The sequence below is a fragment of the Callospermophilus lateralis genome, chromosome 9 (genome assembly GCF_048772815.1).
Source record: "Callospermophilus lateralis isolate mCalLat2 chromosome 9, mCalLat2.hap1, whole genome shotgun sequence".
Taxonomy (NCBI): Eukaryota; Metazoa; Chordata; class Mammalia; order Rodentia; family Sciuridae; genus Callospermophilus; species Callospermophilus lateralis.
In genome coordinates this window covers 79,755,954-79,769,037 of record NC_135313.1, presented here as the reverse complement: position 1 = coordinate 79,769,037, position 13,084 = coordinate 79,755,954, and the positions used below count along the sequence as shown (strand labels likewise).

At 33.5% G+C, this 13,084-nt stretch overlaps 1 protein-coding gene across 6 annotated transcripts in view; it reads left to right on the top strand.

Moving 5' to 3' along the window:
• Positions 1 to 13,084, top strand: part of Mbd5 (methyl-CpG binding domain protein 5) — a 406,311-nt gene that overhangs the window by 300,828 nt on the left and 92,399 nt on the right. For 4 of the 6 annotated variants that reach the window (XM_076866536.2, XM_076866537.2, XM_076866533.2 and 1 more), the window contains exon 5: positions 447 to 506. The exons of the other annotated variants lie outside the window; for them this stretch is intronic. The gene's annotated coding sequence lies outside the window, so the exon portion shown is untranslated. The remainder of the gene's footprint in view (positions 1 to 446; positions 507 to 13,084) is intronic. 6 annotated transcript variants of the gene reach the window in all.

The window sequence follows — 13,084 nt, the reverse complement described above, 5'->3', positions numbered from 1 at the left end:
TTCTTATATGGTTACCATAGGTAGAATACATCTCTCTTTTTTTAAATATTTTTTTTGGAATACATCTCTTTACTGAAAGATACAATTCCGGTCAACACCCAGAAACTGCTCTGTCCTGGCGTAAGTGTGATAATGACTTTATAGCATTACCAGCCCTAAGGTCATACACTATCCCTAATTAGTTCCCCAAATCTTCCCATATCTTGTGAGTTTTCTAATAAGTACCTAGTTGCTATATATTTTCTTGTTTTCTGCCAGGACCCTAACTCATATAGCATATAAATTAAAACTTAGTTGCCATTCCTTTCCTAGATTCCTTATGTCATCCACTGACCCCACACATTAATATAATTACTAAAATGTGCTGGTTTCAGATCTCAAATGCAAATACAAGAGTATCTTTGTCCTTCCTTTATTCTCACTCTAAAAAATTCCTTTATTTTCAGGCCCTCAATATATATCTATGGAATGAAGAATGTGTGAAATCAAAAAAGATTGATATTAAGGTAAACTGTTTAGCAAAGGTTTACAACCCTTGGCAAACTGATTACCTGGTCTTCTTAATATAGTTGAACTTATTCTCTGAGTATATAATGAATGTGCATCTTGTGGGTCCTGTTTTTCTGTTTTCTATTTCTTATGTTTTAAAAGATCATTGTGGGCTTTTGTTTTGTTTATAAATGTAGAATTTCTTGTCTAACAGACTCTCAAATGGAATCCTAATATATAGAGTAAATCAAAGAGAGGAGCTAGTTCCAGTTAAAGCAGAGTTAGCACCTAGGACACATTAGGAAAATTACTTCTTAATATCTAATACCTGTACATACTAAATATTTGTTTCTGTCATCTATTCTCCAGCTCCAAACTTTACACCATCCCAGCCCTGTGCTGAACTAAATAATAAATAAACTTCTCCATTTAGCCATAAAACAGTAATAAATAAACAAAACGTCTCCATTTTGCTAACAAAGTTTGTCCTACCCATATTCACCAACATAATCAGAAACTGATTATAATGAAATCTTTGCTTGCATTTCATCTGGGCAGAAAGATTTTCAAGAAAAGTTCTTTTTTCAACAGCATTTGTAATTTCCATCTATCATGAAAACTGATTTATTTATCAAACTGATTTATCATTGAATTAAAGATATTTACCTTAAGAACTGTGGGAAAACTTCAGTTTAACAGAAGAATCTCCCATATTAATGTAGAGTAAATATCACCATTTGGTAAATATGATCTCCTTTTCTCTTTTACCAACTGTTTTGTAGGAACAAGCCTACTGAAACTTGGAAGTGTTTACATCATATACTATAAATTATATCTCTTTCACCTTCCATTTAATCTCATTTTAAGGCAAAAAAAGTATCCTTTTTATGATATTTGGACTATAATTCTGTTCTGCATCCATTCTTCTAACTCAGTGCAGATACTTTCTAGTTAATGGAAAACAATATTTATTTAACTAGATCTGCAGAGATCCACCAGTAGGGAGTTCTAATAGACTGGCCTTGTGAATTGAGTCATAACTCTGTGAATAGTTATTCAGTCAATAAAAATATATTTGGTTTTTCAGTTATCATTTAGGTTTTATATAGCCATCTGGTCCACAAGGAGATTTTGAACAATTTTGCAAAATGGCTTCTTGAAATCAAATTTATTATGTCTAGAGCACTTTTTAGAACTGTTAGCCAAGTAATACTGTGAAAAAATGATTAAGACTAGTCTGACAGTATGTATTCCTGGTGAAGCAAAACTAGTTCATAATTATCCTTACCTTCCTTTCTAAATACATGTAATACTCATCAATGTCTCTTAGAAACCTGCAAAGCTTAACAGCATGGTTTAAGACCTAGCTGCTTATAATCTGAGTCTCCATACTCTTTTCCTTTAAGGGGAAAAAAAAATAGATATAGTTTCTAGACTAGTTTCTTTAGTCCTCCAGCATTGCTTCTTTCTCTTCAAAGATTCTTCAAAGATTACAATCATCAATCCACTCATTTCAACTCCAGGTTCTCTCATTCATTTATTTCAGAAAATCTTGTGAGTCAAGATGCTTGACTTTAAAACTAATAAAAGATTTTTACTACTGTTTCTTCGCCAGTCTGAGCCTATGATTTATTCTTTATAAAAATTTTTACATTGTATTGATTTTAGGCTTACAGAAGGGTTGAAAGGGCATATTTCCATATGCCCTTTACCAATTTTCCCCTGAAGTTAAGATCTTGCATTAATTATTCTTATAACATTGAGAAAAAGTATTAGTACTAAAACTATAGTCTCGTTTTGCAGGGGAGGGATTAAACCCAGGGGTGCTTTACCACTGAGCAACATCCCCAGTCCTTTTTATTTTTTATTTTGAGACAGGGCCATGCTAAGTTGCTGAGGCTAACCTCAAACTTGTGATCCTCCTGCCTCAGCCTTCCTGAGTTACTGGTATTACAGATATATACTATCAGGCCCAGCTAATTATAGATTTTGTTAACTGAACTGTAGAATTTCTTCTGATTTTGTCAGATTTTTCATTAATGTACTTTTTCTTTTCAGGATTTAGTGCAGGATTCCCATTACATTTCTTTTGGAATTTCTTAGCCTCACCTTATCTTTCATGACCTTGATACTTTTACCACTATTAAAGCATTTGGTAAAACAACCCTCAATATGGGTTTATCTAATATTTTCTCCTGATTAAGTTGAGATTATATATCAAGGGGCAAATGCTTAGAAATGTTGTAGTCTTGTAAGTGCATTATAGCAGGGGCACATGATGTTGGTATTTCGTATTATAAATAATATTAATGTTGATCACTTTTTTTATTTGTTGGATTTCTGCTTTGTGACATTGCTGTTTTCCCTTTGTAATTATTTGGAAGGAGAAACTTTGAAACTATGCAGATATTTTCTTTTTAAACTTTCACTGACCATTTTTAGTATTAATTGATGAATCATGTTTGCTACAGTTATTGTGGAATTCTAAAAGTGATATTTCCCTCATTCCTTCTACATTTTATTAATTGGAATTATTCTCAAAGGAACAGTTCTTTCTTTATTCATTTTAACACCTTTATTAAGATATAATTGACATTGTACTGAATAGCACATTTGTAAAGAGTACATTTTGATATTTTGACATATTTGAAACCATTACTACAACCAAAATAATGAACAAACACATAACCATCAAAATTTTTTGCATTCCTTTCTAATTCTCTCCTTCCCCATTCTCCCTCTCTTTTTCTATCCCCAATTACTATATTATTAGTTATTATTTTATGGCATTCTATATAAATGAAATAATACAGTATATATTCTTTGTTTATTTGGCTTCTTTCAATCAGGGTAATTATTTTAAAATTTATTGTTGCTGTTTCATGGATCAGCAGTTCCTTTTTTTCATAGTTATGTTCTACTACACAGATATACCACAACTAGTTTATCTGTCTATTGATCTGTTTATGGATATTTAGATAGTTTCCATTTGGGCTGTTACAAATGACAATTCTAGCCAACCTTTGATTAATGTTAACAAAATTTATCTTTGTCCATAACTTTAGTTTTTGCATATTATGTCATATTTAAAATGTAATTTTTATAGGCAGCATATACTTAGATCTTGCTTTTTTAACATAATCTGACAACCTGTGCCTTTTAATTGAAGTGTTCACATCATTTACATTTATTATGATCACTGATATGATAAAGTTTAAAATGTTGTTTTTCTTATTTGTCCCATGTTTCCCATTTTACATTTGTTCCATTTTTTCTTTGTTTTTTTTTTCTCTTTCTGCCTTCTTTTGAATTGAGTAATTTTATGATTCCATTTTTATTTCTTTTTATTGACTCATTAGCAATTAACTGTTTTGAAACTTCAGTCATGTTTTAGGGTTTATAGTATACATTTTTAACTTTTCTTCATCTACCTTGAAGTGTTGTGATAGCGTTTTATTTATAAAATCAACACCTGAATGAATATACTTCTATTTTCTCTCATCTGGCTTTTGTGGTATAGTTGTTATATATTTTATTTTCTTATTTGCTATAAACCTCATGCATGTTTATTTTAAATAGTCAATTCTTTTTAAAATTTTTAAATAGAAGAAAAATCTCTTACATTTTTACCCATGAAATCACCTTCATTTTTTTTTTAGAGAGAGAGAATTATTTTTTAATATTTTTTAGTTTTCGGCGGACACAACATCTTTGTTTGTATGTGGTGCTGAGGATCGAACCTGGGCTGCAGCATGCCAGGCGAGCACGCTACCACTTGAGCCACATCCCCAGCCCCTCATCTTCATTTTTGAAATATATTTTTACTATATATTGAAAAGTTTCTGGATTTGATGAAAACTATAAACTCACAGACCCAAGAAGCACAATAAATCTCAATAACAAAAAGTATGATAAAAACAGAACTACCTAAGGCACATCATAATCAAATTGCTCAAACCAATGATAAAGAAAGAAGAGCCTTAAAAACAGCTGGCAGGGGCTGGAGTTGTAGCTCAGTGGCAGAATGCTTGCCTAGCCTGTGTGAGGCACTAGTTTGATCCTCTGTACCACATAAAAATAAACAAATAAAATAAAGGCATTCTGTACACCTACAATTACAAAAAATATTCCTTAAAAAAAAAAAACAGCTGGCAGTAGGGATGGGACATGTTATAGAAAAAGGAACAAAGTTAAGAATCAGTTTTCTCAATGAAGAATAATGTAGGTGGGGAAAGAGTGGACCCTCATCTCTAAAGTACAGAAAAACAAAACTTTTCATCCATTATTTCTTTTTTCTTTATTAACACATATTAATTGTCCATGTTAATGGGGTTCTGTGTGCTAGTTACATAAATGCATACAGAATTTATTGATCAAATCCAACCACTCTCTTTGCACCACCACCACTTGTTACCTTCCCAATCCCTTGTAGTCACTACTCTACTTTCAGATTGACTTTTATTTGAGTTTCTACATATAAGACAGAGCTTACAGTACTGGTCTTTCTGTGCTTGGCTCAATTTCACTTAACATAATGGCCTCTCTTCCATCCATTAGGCTGTAAAGGATTTTGTTTTTTCTATTTGTCTGAGTAATACTCCTCTGGGTATATATACCACATTTTCTTTTTATTCATTAATTTGTTCATGGGCATCTATCAGCCATTATTTCTTTTAAAAATCGTTTTTTGTTGTTTGCTATCTTCTTTAATTGGAGGATTTCAATTATATATATAGTAGGCTATTTGAATGGATCACTGATGCTTTGTTCATTTTTAGCCTTCTTTTTCCTTATTTTTTCCTGTTTATTTTAGGTTTTATCATTATATCTTCAGTGAGTTCATTAATCTTTTCTTCTATTTTATCTAATGTCTTCTAGTGTATTGCTCATCTCAAAGATTTTGGTTTTCATCTTTAGAAGCTCACTTTGGATCTCTGCAAATGTGTTTTGTATATCTATTTTTTGAACATATAGAATATAGTTAGCTATTAATGTTAATTTAGCTATTAGTGTTCTTACATGAAAATTCTTTAATCTGTATCAATTCTGTTCAATTGAAACTTTTTATGTATTTTTTTTTAGTTGTAGGTGGACACAATACCTTTATTTTATTTTTATGTGGTGCTAAGGATGGAACCCAGTGCCTCACATGTGCCAGGCGAATGCTCCACCACTGTGCCACAGCCACAGCCCTCAATTCTTTTTACTGAAATTGTTTGAGTTAATTGTAGATTTGTATGCAGGTTTTTTTAACACCCAGTATTGAATTCAGGGGCACTCAACCACTGAGCCACATCCCAAGCCCTATTTTATACTTTATTTAGAGACAAAGTCTCACTGAGTTGCTTAATGCCTCACCATTGCTAAGGCTGGCTTTGAACTCAAGATCCTCCTGACTCAGCCTCCTGAGCCACTGGGTTTACAGGCATGTGCCACTGTGCACAGCCTGCATGCAATTATAAGAAAGAATACAGGAAAACAAGGTTTGGTGGCATATGTTTGTAATTCCAGCTCCTTGGAGGCCGAAGCTGTAGAATGCATAGTTCAAGCCGAGCCTGGGCAACATATTGAGATCCTATCTTTAAAAATAAATAAAATAAAGGAGGGCTGTGGGTGTATAGCTCAGTTATAGCATGCTTACCTGATATAAACATGGGAAGGAGAGAGGGAGGGATGGAGGGAGGGAGGGAAAAAGGTAGGAAGGGAATGAAGGTGGGATTTTATGTACCCTTCATCAAGATTGAGTTTCCCTCAATGATAACATCTTATAAAACTGTAGTAAAACATCACAAGTACAATATATTGATAGCATACACAGATCTTGTTCTTATTTCTCCAAATTTATTTATATTCATTTGTGTGTAGGTATATATTTAGTTCAGTAAAATTCTATCCCATTTGTAGGTTTACATATCTAATTCCAGAACCAGGGTACAAATTAGATCCTCATATTGCCCTTTACAACCACATCCACCTCTATCTTGCCCCCACCCCTAATCCCTATAACAATTAATCTGTCCTCTACTTCTAAAGTTTTGTCATTTCAAAATTGTCATATAAATTAAATAATAGAACATGCAATCTTTTGAGATTGGATTTCCTTCACTCAACATAATTCCCTGGCTGTTCATCCAAGATTGGTCTTTCTCCTCATTATATGTTGTATTTTCCTTCATTTTTGCACATCTGATCATCTTTACTAGATGTTAAACACTGGGATTTTTATTGTTGTATTCTGAGTATTTGCTTATGCCTTTAAATATTCTTTAGTTTTCTTCTGGGGTACATTTCAACTACTTAGAAAAAATAATTTGATCCTTTCGGACCTTTTTTGAGACTCATTTGTTAGTACCAAAGCAGTGTTTATGTCTTTTTATTTCCCACTACTGAATAGGACACTGCCCTGTGTTCTACCCTGTACCTTGAATGAAGAAGTGTTTGAGTTCCCAGTTCTTTGTGACTACTATTCCCTTTTTCCTTTCAGGTGATTCTTTCCTCAGCCTTAGTTTTTTTCACATGCATGCAATTATGAATATTCTGCTTAATACTCAAAGGAAACTACTGCAGATTTCTGCAGTTCTTTCTGTGTGGCTCTCTCTTCTCCAGCACTCTCTATTATAAACTCATACTGCCTTGGTGTCTCCCATGACTCATGAGACACATTTCTTTAAAGGGTCTGCTAATTAAGCTCCAACTAGGTTCACCCTCTCTGCATGCAGCCTAGAAATTCATGTTCAGTAGTAAGCTAGGGAAGTTTGGGGACTCATCTCATTTATTTACTAAGACATCACTGTCTTTCAATAGCATGTTTCATATATTTTTCCTGCTCCTTGTCTTTTTGTTTGTTTGATTGGTTTGAGTTTGGGATTTTTTATTTGTTTTGGTTTTGGTTTTTTCTTTGTGTTTGTTTTAGATTTTTTTGTTGTTGTTGTCTGATTCAGTCTTCATCAAATATATTTTATTATCTAAGGTATATTTTCTTTGATCAAGTAGATGAAATCGAAAAGGAAATTGAATTTTCTTTTCTTTTTTTTTATTTTTTCTTTTGTGTGTGTGTGTGTGTGTGTGTTAGTGTTCACCCAAGTAAAAATCTTTTTCTTATTCTTCTTGTTGTTCCAATAATAACTATGAAGGTTCATAGCTTCAGGATTTTTTAAAACTGGACTTCATTAACTTTTTATTTATCTCACATGCTTTTTCATTTTCCCTTCCTTCTTTTCATCCTAACTTTCTTCCTTCTTTCCATCCAATAGATTTTTTTTGTTTAATTAGAGTATTATAGTTATAGGTAGTAGTTAAGTTCATTCCAACAAAATCATATATATATATGGAATTTGGTTTTTGTTCATTCTTCCCTCTTTTCCCTACTCCACTCCCATTCTCCTTCCTCAATTGTACTAGACTTCCTTTCACTCATCTACTGTTTATTTTTGATTGGTTCTTCTTACTCATACATAAAAACAAAATTGTCTGTGGTATATTTATAGATACCCTAAAATGATTTTTTTAAGAATCATTCTGCATTTCCTCCTCTTATCTATTACTCCACTATGCTCGCAATCTCCTTCTACACTACTGATCTTACCTATATCTTTATAATATTTTATCCATTCCTCCTTCTTTTCTTTATTTTACTCTAGCTTCCTCATATAAGAGAAAGCATTTGACCTTTGAGTTTCTGGGTCTGGTTTGTTTTACTTAGCAAGATCTTCCCCACTTCCATTCATTTGCCTGAAAATGCCATGATTTCATTCTTCTAGGGCATCTAGGTTGATTCCATAATTTAGCTATTGTGAACTGTGCTGCTGTAAACAATGAGGCACATGTATCACCATAGTATGCTGATTTTAGTTCTTTCCAAAAACTACTAAGGAGGGGGAAAGCTGGTGGTTCCATTCCTAGCATTTTGAGGAGTCTCCAAATTGCTTTCTAGAGTGGTTTTACTAGTCTGAAGTCCTACCAACAATGAACAAATGTACCTTTTCTCTCAAATTCTTGCCAGCCTTCATTATTGTTTTTATTTTTGATAATTGCTATTCTGGCTAGAATGTGGTGAAATCCTGCTAGTTTTTATTTGCATTTCCCTGATTGCAAGAGATGTTGAACATTTTTTATACATTTGTTGGCCATTTGTGTTCTTCTTTTGAGAAGTTTCTATTTAGTTCTTTCTCCCATTTATTGATTGCATTGTTGGTTGAGTATTAAGTTTTTTGAGTTCTTTATATATTCTGGATATTAATCCTCTGTCAGAAGAGTAACTGACAAAGATTTCTCCCCATTCAGTGAGCTTTCTCTTCATGCTCCTAATTGTTTCCTTTACCATGCAGAAGATTTTTAATTTGATGGCACCCCACTTACTGCTTCTTGGTTTTACTTCTTGCACTTTTAGGAGGTCTTATTAAGGAAGTTGGTTTCAGCACCAATATGATAGGATGCTGACCCTAGGTTGTCTTCTAGCAATTGCAAGATTTCTGACCAAAACCATTTTTATTTGACTTTTGTGCAGAGTAAGAGATATGAATCTAGTTTTATTTTTCTACATATAGCTATCCAATTTTCTCAGCAGCATTTGTTAAAAAGGCTTTCTTTTCTCTATAATATATTTTTCACACCTTTGTCAATTATCAGGTGGTTTTTGTAAATATGTGGCCTTTTTTTTCTGAGTCTTCTGTTCTGTTCCATTGATCTTCATGTTTATTTTGATGTCTATAGCATGCTGTTTTTATTAGTACAGCTCTGTAGTACAATTTCTGATTAAGTATTATGATGCTTCTTGTGTCACTTTTCTTGCTCAATATGGCTTTGGCTATTATGAGTCTTTTTTTGGGGGGGGGGGTGCTGGGGATAAAACCCAGGGCCTTATACATGCTAGGCAAGCACCCTACCAACTGAGCTATATCCTCATCCCCTATTTTGGGTCTCTTATACTTCCAGATGAATTTAAGAATTGTTTTTTTCTAATTCTGTGAAGAATGTCATTGTATATTGCTTTTGGTAGAATGGCCATTTTAACAATATTTACTCTGCCTATCTAAGAACATGGGAGTTCATTCTGTCTTCTAACGTCTTCTTCAATTTCTTTCTTCAGTGTTCTATAATTTTCATTGTAGAGGTTTTTTACCTCCTTAGTTAGATTAATTTCCAAGCTGGGTTTTGTTTTGTTTTGTTTTTAGGTTATTGTGAATGGGATGTTTTTCCTGATTTCTTCCTCAGTTAAATTACTGTTGAAGTATAGGAAAGCTATTGACTTATAGGTGTTGATTTTCTATCTTCCAACTTTGCTAAACTCATTTATAAGCTCTAGAAGTCTTCTGGTGAAGTTTTTGAATCGTACCCACAAACAAATAGTTTGATTTCTTTTTTCCTATTTGTATTCTTTTAATTTCCTATTTTTTGCCTGATTGCTCTGGCTAATGTTTCAAGAACAATATTGAATAGGAGTGGTGAGAGTAGACAACATTGTCTTGTTCCTGATTTTATAAGAATGCTTTTAATTTTTCTCCATTCACTGTGATGCTGGGCTTTGGGTTTGTTTTATGATGTTGAGATAAATTCCGTTCATTCCTAGTTTCTCCAGCATTTTTAACATGAATGGGTACTGCATTTTATCAAAGGGTTTTTTCTGCATTTATTGCAATAATAATATGATTCTTATCCCTAATTATATTTAAGTGGTAAGCTACATTTGTAATTATATTTAAGTGGTAAGCTACATTTCATCCCATCATCTCTGGGATGAAACCCACTTGATCATGGTGTATTATCTTTTTTGATGTGTTTTCCAATGCAGTTTGCTAATATTTTATTAAGGATTCTTGCATCGATGTTCTCCAGCCATATTGGTCTGTAGTTTTCTTTCCTTGATTTGTCTTTGTCTAGCTTTAGTATCAGGATTAGACAGGCTTCATAAAATGTATTTGAGAATGTGCCGTCCTTTTAAACTTCATGGAATAATTTGAGAAAGACTGGTGTTAGTTCTTCTTGAAAGGTCTGGTAGAACTCAACTGAGAATCTGTCAGGTCCTGGACTTTTCTTTTGTGGAAGGCTTTAATTGCTATTTCAGTATCAATACTTGATATTTATCTGTGTTTGTTTTCTACACCTTCCTAATTTCATATAAGCAGGTCATATATATGTGTCCTCGAATTTGTCAGTATCTTCTAGATTTTCCAGTTATTAGAGTATAAATTTTCAAAATAATATCTAGTGATCATCTGGATTTCAGATGTGTCTGTGATAATATCTTCCCCCGCCCTCCGGTTCCAGGGATTGAACTCAGGGGCACTCAACCACTGAGCTACATCCCAAGCCCTATTTTGTATTTTATTTAGAGATAGGGTCTCACTGAGTTGCTTACCACCTTGCCATTGCTGAGGATGGCTTTGAACTCCCGATCTTCCTGTCTCAGCCTCCAGAGCCACTGGGATTACAGGCATGCGTCACCACACCCAGCAATATCATCTTTTTCATCTCCAGTGTTGTTGATTGGTCTTCTCTCTCTCTCTCTCTCTCTCTCTCTCTCTCTCTCTCTTTGGTTAATTTGACTAAGGTTTTATCAATCTTTTTATTAAATCATTTATTTATTCTAACTTATTATATATGACAGCAGAATGTAATTCATTTCATTTTACACATATAGAGCACAATTTTTCAACTCACTGGTTGTACACAAAGTTTTCACACCATTCGTGTTTTCATACATGTACTTAGGGTAATGATGTCTAACTCATTCCACCATCTTTCCTACCCCATGCCTCTTCCCTTCCTTTCCCTCCCCTTTGTCCTAAGTAAAGTTCTTCCATTCCTCTCATGCTCCCCATTCCTATTGCCATTATGAGTCAGCATCCTCATATCAAAAAAAAACATTCGATCTTTGATTTGGAGGGATGGACTTACTTCACTTAGCATTATATTCTCTAACTCCATCCATTTACCTGCAAATGCCATGATTTTCTTCTCTTTTAATGCTCAGTAATATTCCATTGTATATATATACCAAAGTTTCCCTATCCATTCATCTACTGAGGGACATCTGGGTTGGTTCCACAATTTAGCTATTGTGAATTGAGCTGCTATAAATATTGATGCGGCTATGTTCCCGTAGTACGCTGTTTTTAAGTCCTTTGGGTCAAATGGTGCTTCCATTCCAAGTGATTCAAGGAATCTCCATACTGCTTTCCATATTGGCTACATTTCCACCAGCAATGTAAAGTGTGCCTTTTTCCCCACATCCTCGCCAGCACTTACTGTTGTTTGTATTCTTTATAACTGCCATTCTGACTGGGGTGAGATGAAATCTTAAGTAGTTTTGATTTGCATTTCTCTAATTGCTAGAGATGTTGAATATTTTTTCATATATTTGTTGATTGATCGTATATCATCTTCTGAGAGGTGTCTGTTCAGTTCCTTGGCCCATTTATTGATTGGGTTATTTGGTTTTTTACTATAAAGGTTTTTGAGTTTTTTATATACCATAGAGATTAGTGCTCTTTCTGATGTGTGAGGGGTAAAAATTTGCTCCCAGGATCTAGGCTCTCTGTTCACCTCATAGATTGTTTCTTTTGCTGAGAAGAAATTTTTTAGTTTGAATCTATCCCATTTATTGATTTTTGGTTTTAATTCTTGCACTATAGGAGTCTTATTAAGGAAGTTGGGAACTAACCTGAGATAATGGAGATTTGGGCCTACTTTTTCTTCTATTAGGCTCATGGTCTATGATTTAATTCCTAGGTCCTTGATCCACTTTGAGTTGAGTTTTGTGCCTGGTGAGAGATAGGGGTTTAATTTCATTTTATTGCATATGGATTTCCAGTTTTCCCAGCACCATTTGTTAAAGAGCCTATCTTTTCTCCAATATATGTTCTTGGTGCCTTTGTCTAATGTAAGATAACTGTAATTATGTGGGTTAGTCTCTGTGTCCTATTCTGTAACATTGGTCTACCAGTCTGTTTTGGTGCCAATACCATGCTGTTTTTGTTACTATTACTCTGTAGTATAGTTTAAGGTCTGGTATAGTGAGCCACCTGCCTCACTCTTCTTGCTAAGGATTGTTTTAGCTATTCTGGGTCTCTTATTTTTCCAGACAAATTTCATGACTGCTTTTCTATTTCTGTGAGGAATATCATTGGGATTTTGATTTGAATTGCATTAAATCTTAAATCTGTATAGTGATTTTGATAGTATGGTCATATTGATAATATAAATTCTGCCTATCCAAGAGCAAGGTAGATCTTTACATCTTCTAAGGTCTTCTTTGATTCTTGCTTTAGCATTTTGTAGTTTTCATTGTAGTGGTCTTTCACCTCTTTTATTAGGTTGATTCCAAGTTTGTTTTTGTTTTTGTTTGTTTGTTTTGTTTTGTTTTGTTTTGTTTATGTTTTTTGGAAACTATTGTAAATGGGGTAGTTTTCCTCATTTCACTTGGAGAAAATTTGTCACTGATATACAGAAATGCCTTTGATTTATGGGTGTTGATTTTATATCCTGTTACTTTGCTCAATTCATTTATTATTCTAGAAGATTTATGGTGGAATTTTTTTTGGGTCTTCTAGGTATAGAACCATGTTGTTGGCAAATAGTACTAATTTGAGTTCCC